The sequence below is a fragment of the Juglans microcarpa x Juglans regia genome, chromosome 6D (genome assembly GCF_004785595.1).
Source record: "Juglans microcarpa x Juglans regia isolate MS1-56 chromosome 6D, Jm3101_v1.0, whole genome shotgun sequence".
Classification (NCBI taxonomy): domain Eukaryota; kingdom Viridiplantae; phylum Streptophyta; class Magnoliopsida; order Fagales; family Juglandaceae; genus Juglans; species Juglans microcarpa x Juglans regia.
The window spans coordinates 14760498-14768294 of record NC_054604.1 but is presented as its reverse complement, the minus strand read 5'-3'; the positions used below and the strand labels follow the sequence as shown (position 1 = coordinate 14768294).

General features: G+C 41.2%; 1 non-coding gene across 1 annotated transcript; it reads right to left on the bottom strand.

Annotated features, from left to right (window-relative positions):
- Window positions 1-6538: 6538 nt before the first annotated feature.
- On the bottom strand, window positions 6539-6644 carry LOC121236244. Its single transcript, XR_005934685.1, has one exon. It is a non-coding gene; the product is annotated as a small nucleolar RNA R71 (small nucleolar RNA).
- Window positions 6645-7797: the final 1153 nt, after the last annotated feature.

Genomic DNA, 7797 nt, shown 5'->3' with positions numbered 1-7797 from the left:
AGGAGGAAAACTCTGTTATGCAAATAAAATCCGAGGGAACCAAGGTGGGAAGTACACGGGAGAAGCTATGTATCATTGGTAAGGTTCTTTCTGAGAAAGGGGTCAACAACGAAGCCTTTAGAGTGACTATATCCCAGGTTTGGAGGCTTCAGGGATGGGTGCATTTCAAAGACCTAAATGACCAAGTTTTCCTAATAGAGTTTCAGCAAGCACAAGATAAAGATAAAGTTCTAAGTGGAAGACCATGGTTTTTTTACAGGAACTTAATAGCATTACAAGAAGTAGATGAGACGGTTTCAGTTAATGCCTTAAAGTTCTGTTATGAACCTTTCTGGGTTTAATGCCAACCTACCCCTGGTAGCGATGACTAAAGAAATAGGGGAACTTTTTGCTCTCTTGGACATGTAATAAGGGTGGATTCTGAGTCTGATGGATCTGCGTGGGGAAGATGCTTACGTATAAGGGTGGCAATAGATATTCAAAAGCCTCTATTGAGGGGGAAATGGCTGGAGTTTGAGGAGCAGTAGTACTGGATCTCCTTCAAATATGAGAGGCTTCAAAATTTTTGTTTCCATTGTGGAGTACTATACCATAAAGGGAGGACATGCTTGAGGCCAAGGTTTGACAAGCATCATGAGGAACAGAAGCCTACGCAATTTGGACCCTGGCTATGAGCACAACCCATGAATACTAACCTGTTTGATAGCCATAGATACAGTGGCTCCACCGGACACAATAATGCAAAGGGGCAGGGGACTGAGGAAGAGGAGGTTAGACAAGGTGGAGCTGCTGCTGGCAAGCAAGAAATGAAGGGAGGAAAAATAGTTGAGATGAAGGAGGTGTCATCAAGGAGGGCCTTTAATACTGATTCTAGTAATAACACAGGGTTTACCCCCAACACAAACAAACAAAACAGTTGGAATCAAATATGTGACAGGGCCCCCCAACCCTGATGATGGAAGTGTGGGGATACATATGTCGGGTACAGAGAGGGGGGATGCTTTTAATGAGCCAACGTTGCCTCAATATGGGGCTGCTAAGACTAATGTCAATGATACCAGTCTTCAGAGGGGTTTAGACCCACATATGAATAGCTTGGACAGCTCCAAAAGCCAAACCGTGTTATCAATGCCTAGTGGGCATCTCATTAATAGCAACAATAATGAGGTGCCCCTGACTGAGGATGAGCCAGTCATTGCCAAGGGGAGTTATTCCAATATGGTGGTTCCTATGGTTTGCTCCCCTGTCACAGACATGAATGAAGGGGTCCCCAAACCTGGAAAATGGAAAAGAAAGGCTAGAGGAAGGGCTCTTTTGAGTGGGAACCTGCTTGACATCACCAATTCCCAACAAAGTCAGAAGAGCAAAAGGACGGGCTTAAGAAATTATAAGGAAGGCCAACCTAGTCCCAAAAAACACAAGTTTTGTGAAGAAGGTATCGAGAACCAAAGGGCTGCCAACACCAATGAGTCTTCTAGTTTGGAATTGCCGAAGGCTTGGGAACCCTCGGACAATTCGGATCCTTAGGAAATTAACTAAGGAGAAGTGCCCAAACTTAATTTTCCTTGTGGAAACTAAGTGTAATAGTACCAGAATGGAGGAGGTGCGAAGGTCCTTGAAGTTTGATAGTTGTTTGGTTGTGGATAGTATGGGATCAAGTGGTGGCATTGCTATGCTTTGGAAGGAAGGATGGCAGGTTGAATCACTAGCTATTCTAGATGGCACATCAATGCTTTAATCGAAGAAGGTGGAGGGAAACCCCATTGGCAATTCACTTGCTTTTATGGTCACCCAGACACAATGAAAAGAAGCAGCAGTTGGGAGCTTCTCAAGATGCTTAAACCTAGCCTTCCTATAGCTTGGTTGTGTGCAGGTGATTTCAATGAAATAATACATCAAAAAGAAAAGATAGGGGGACCAGAAGACCCTACAGACAGATTGAGAAGTTTCGACAAGCTCTTGATCAATGTGGGCTTTATGACATCCATTCTAAAGGGCAGAAATTCGTGGCAAGGGTTCACTAAGGAGAAAATTGACAGAGCCATGGCTAATAAAACATGGAATGACATGTTTAACTATGCTTTTTGCAATGCAATGGCTGCTGTAAAATCTGACCATTCCCCTCTTCATATTTGCATGCAAAACCTGGAGTATGGAAGAGGGAGGAGAAATAGAGTATTTAGATATGAAGCTGCATGGGAGCTAAATGAGGAGTGTGGTGGTATTGTGAAGGAAATTTGGAGCAAGGTGGCAGGGGGAACTACAAAGGTAGGGATGTTAAGGTCTAAACTTGAACAATGTAAAAGGGGGTTGATATCCTGGAAACAAAAGAATATACAACAAGTCCAAAGGGACCTTTCTCGAGATCTGGCTAGTATTAGCCATTTCCAAGACACTGGTGATGGATCCCATATGGTACAATTGCAGAAACTTCAAAGGAGAGTTGAAGTATCACTAGCAGAAACAGACATGAAATGGAGACAGGGGGCCAAACAGCATTGGCTGAGGAATGGGGACAAAAATACACAATACTTCCATATGCAAGCTAGCCAAAGGAGGAAAGTTAACTCCATTAAGAGTATTGAAGATACTGATGGGAGAATAGCTTATGAGCAGAGTGACATTGGTGATTTGCTAACAGGTTCTTTCTCTACACTCTTCATTACTTCCTTGCCAACTAATATTGAGAGTTGCTTACAGGCTCTTTGTCCAAAATTAAATATTGAGATGTCCACAAGCCTTATGAGGGAGTTCACAACTGAGGAGGTTAAAGTAGCTGTTTTCTAGATGAACCCTTTGGGATCACCTGGACCCGATGGTTTCCCTGCTCAGTTCTATCAGCAACACTGGGAGGTGGTGGGTGGTGAGGTCTGCAGATTTGTGCTTCAAATCATGGGGGATCTCTTACTGAGGTGAATGATACCTTCAAAGCCCTTATACCAAAAGTTAAGAACCCCAAAAAGGTGACTGAGTTAAGGCCCATCAGTCTTTGTAATGTATTGTACAAAATAGTGTAAAAACCCTGGCAAACAGATTGAAAGGTGTCCTCCCAGACCTCATCTCAGTTAATCAATGTGCGCTTTTGTACCTGGGAGACTTATCTCAGACAATACTTTAGTTGCTTATGAGGTCCTACACTCGATGACTTCAAGGATTAAAGGAAAGAAAGGATTCATGGCTCTTAAATTAGACATGAGCAAAGCTTATGATAGGATTGAATGGCTGTTTGTGGAGGCTGTGATGAAGAAAATTGGTTTTCCCCAACATTGGGTCACCCTTATCCAAAACTGTTTAAACTCAGTATCCTACTCAATATTAGTTAATGGAGAACCCCAACAGAAATTTTTCCCAACAAGGGGCATCCGACAGGGGGATCCCCTCTCTCCCTACATTTTCATAATGTGTGCTAAAGCCCTTTCTGCCCTTCTGAACAAAGTTGAGGAGAATGGTGAACTAACCAGTGTTCCTATAAGAAGAAGCCCCACAAAGGTGAGTCATCTGTTCTTTGTAGATGACAGCCTCCTTTTTTGCCAAGTTACATCAGAGGAACTTGCTAGAGTGCTTAAGATACTGGATCTCTATGAACAAGCATTAGGACAAGTTCTCAACAAGGACAAGTCTTCAATTTTCTTCTGTAAGAATACACATCAAGGGGTATAAAGAGAGATTCTGCAACTAGCTGGGATTAAGTACACTGGGACCTTTGAAAAATACCTCGGGCTGCCTGTTGTGATTGGTACAACAAAGACTGAAGCATTCCACTCTCTAGTAGACAGAACATGGGCTCGAGTTGTCAATTGGAAGACTAAGCATCTCTCAATAGCAGGCAAGGAAATACTTCTTAAGGCAGTGCTCCAAGCAATACCTACTTACTCAATGGGAATCTTTCTATTACCCACATCCATTACCAGAAAACTCAACCAACTCCTCAAGAAAGTTTGGTGGGGGTATAATGAAGACACTTCAAAAATCCAGTGGATTACATGGGCTCAACTCAGTTCAGCAAAGGAGCAAGAGGGTCTTGGTTTTAGGGACTTTTGAAGTTTCAACCTAGCAATGCTTTCAAAGTAGAGCTGGAGGAGGATACAGGAACCCAACTCTCTAGTCTCTAGAGTCTTCAAACAGAAATACTTCTCCCAAGTGGGTTTATTGGAGTCAAGGCTGGGTTATGGACCTTCATACGCATGCAGAAGCATTCATGCAGGGCTGTCAATGCTTAAAACAGGTCTACTATGGAGGGTGGGGAATATAAACAACATTAATATATGGGAGGACAGGTGGATTCCATCCAGTCCAGGCTATAAGATTACTTCCCCTAGAGATCCTGATGTATGGTGCAAATCTGTTAGTGATATAATTGATCCAGGGCTAAAAACTTGGAAAGAGGATCTCATGCAGGAAATGTTCTCAACTCATGAGATTGAAGCCATTCAATCCTTCCCCACCAGCTTAGGTGGAAGGGAGGATAGGTTGGTTTGGCATTTCTCTACCAATGGTCAATACACTGTTAAGAGTGGATACCATTATCAGAAAAAAGTAGAGTCTGAAATGGAGGGAGAAACCTCAAGAAGATCCAGGGACAAAGATGTATGGAAGGGACTATGGAATATGAGGGTGGCCTCTGCTGTTAAATTGTTTATCTGGAGAGCATGCAATGAAGCCCTTCCAACATTTGCAAATCTGAAAAGGAGGAAAGTGGTAGAAGTATCGACTTGCCCAATATGCAGATTGGAACCTGAGACATTAGGTCATTCTCTCTGGGGTTGTTCAGCAGCCAAGGATGTGTGGAGTCAGGGGTGTATCAAGGTCCAAAAAATGTCCAACCATAGTGATTTAATCTTTGATGTCTGGTCTACCCTTGTTAGAATAATTGATGATAGTGAGATCGAGGAGGTAGCAGTTACATTGAAAGGGATCTGGGCCAGAAGAAACGAGGCTTTGCATGGAAAAGGCTTCAAACACTCCATTGTCATTTCCCAAAAAGCCAAAGTTGAAGTGACTTCCTTTCATGAAGCTAACAAGGCTCATCAGACTAAGCAAATGCAAACAACTTAGAGGGTACTCAAGTGGTCAAAACCAGCTGAAGGTTTTCTAAAGGTTAACTGTGATGCTGCATTGAGGGTGGAAACAGGTAGACTGGGGGTGGGTGTTATAATTAGAGACCATCAAAGGCAAGTGATAGCAGCTCTCAGGGCATCCAGAGTTTTCACAGATAGTCGTTTTGCTGCTAAAGCCCAAGGCCTCCTGCAGGTAACTGTTTTCTGTAGGGATCTTGGCCTAAAAAAGGTAGTCTTAGAAGGTGCTTCAAAGCAGGTCATTGACCTTCTACAAATGCAGGAGTCAAATTGGAGCATGGGGGGAATGTTTGTTGAAGATGCTCGGCAACTAATGGAATCTTGCAGTCAATGGACAGCTTCTCATATTTTTCGAGAATCCAACAAGGCTGCTCACCATTTAGCAAAGTCTACACTCCTTATATCAACGGACTTATATGATATTGAGGAATGTCCTGTGTGCATTCAATCTATTGTAAACCGTGAGATGTTATAAGCTCCTTTTAATGAGATCAGGTTATTTTCAAAAAAAAAAAAAAAAGTTTCTTTCAAGGAGGCGGACCTGGAGGGCAGAGGTGTGCTTCATCAGCCGACTCTAACGAAGAACACTAGTTTTATTATTTTTCTTTTAATTTCATTAGGAACTAATTTTATTTTCTAGAGTTTTGATGTAGTATAGCATTGAACACACTCTAGATCTATTCTTACTATCTTTAAAATCTTAATTTTAATGCTATTGTCTTCAATTTAATTTAGATAATTTATTCTTCAAATTTCGGTGTTCCAAATAGTAATTAATTTAGTAAATTTCAATACTCAATAGTATAATTATTCTTTATGTGTTCAACATCCATTTTCTTTAAAAATACTTTACTACTTGTTATGATTCTATGCATTTGCAGATATTTTCAGCACAAGAAGTTTTTGGCGCCGTTGTCGGGGATTAGTTATTTGTTATTGATATTGATATTGTCGAGGATTAGAAGTGCATGCTACGATCTAAATCATTAGAGCATGCACTTTTCGATCCCGAGATTGAAAGAACCTTACGTCAGATTAATAAAGAGAAAAAAAATAAAAAAGAGGTCGCCGCATCTAAATCTAATATGGCCGACCAAGAGCACAAAGCGTTAAGAGACTATGTTATGCCCTCTATCAATGAGGCGACATCTAAGGCGGCCAGCTATTCAAGCCAATAACTTTGAGATCAAGCCGGCCATCATTCAAATGATTCAACAAACCGTTCAATTTGGGGGCTATCACAAGAGGATCGTAATGTCCATATTGCAAATTTCTTAGAAATTTTTCATACTTTTAAACACAACGGAGTGACAGATGATGCAATTCAATTGAGAATTTTTCCTTTCTCACTTAGGAAAAAAGCAAAAACTTGGTTGAACTCTTTGCTGCCCGGCATCATCAGCACCTAGGAGGAGTTGGCACAAAAATTGTTAGCAAAATATTTCTCTCCGGCCAAGACAGCGAAGCTAAGAAATGATATCACTACCTTCACCCAATTTAAGGGTGAATCATTTATGAGGCATGGGAGACATACAAGGATTTATTGCGCAAGTGTCCACAACACGACCTCCCTGCTTGGCTTCAAGTACAGACATTTTACAATGGTTTACAAATCGATCTATGGTTGATGCTGCCACAGGAGGAGCATTAATGAGTAAGACCCAAGAAGCCGCATATGAACTTCTAGAAGAATTGGCATCCAACAACTATCAATGGTCTGCGGAGAAAGCAATGCCAAGAAAGATGGTTGAAGTTTTTGAACTTGATTCTATTACCACATTGGTGGCATAGATGGCAGATCTATCACAACAACTAGGTAAGATGAACGTTAATGTTATTCAAACTAATGTTATTTGTGATCATTGCGTAGGAAATTATTCAGGTGTAGGTTGGCAAGTGGGTAATCCTTTTACCCAACCAAGTTATGAACAAGCCCATTACATGTCCAATTTCCAACGCCAAAATAATCCTTATTCAAACATGTTCAATCCCGAATGGAGAAATCACCCTAACTTTTCATAGAGCAATAACTAAAGGCCGGTTAGACCACCTCAACAGTTTCAAGAGAAGAAACCGACACTTGAGGATATGTTTATGCAGTACATGCAAAAGATTGATATGGTGATCCAAAACAACTTGGCTTCAATCCGCAATCTTGAGGCACAAATCGATCAGCTCTCAAACATGCTTACCGAGAGGACAGCAGGGACTTTACCAAGCAAGATTGTGACCAATCCAAAGGAACATGTCAAAGCCATAACATTGAGAAGTGGACAGACATATGACCAACCACAAACAATAAATACCAAGCGAGATGCAGAAGTTGCTGAAAATGTTGAGTCCGAGACGAAGGAAACCGAGTACGAGGTGAAAGAAGTAGAGAGGAATGCGACCGACCAGCAAGCCGAGAAGACTAAAGAGAATAAAGGGGTTGCAAAACCCAAAAAATCCAAGGAGTTTATATCTGAAACTTATTCTCTTTCAATTTATGATTCACAAATTCCTTTTCCGCAAAGATTAAGAAAAAATAAGATTGATAATCAGTTCTCAAAATTTCTGAGTATATTTAAGCAACTGCATATTAATATTCCTCTCATTGAAGCTTTATAGCAAATGCCTAAATATGCAAAAATTTTTAAGGATCTCAGCTCCTGCTTGGGATTGGACGATGACTAAAACGCCGGGACATGTAACACAAGGCTACACACCCCTCGTACATAAC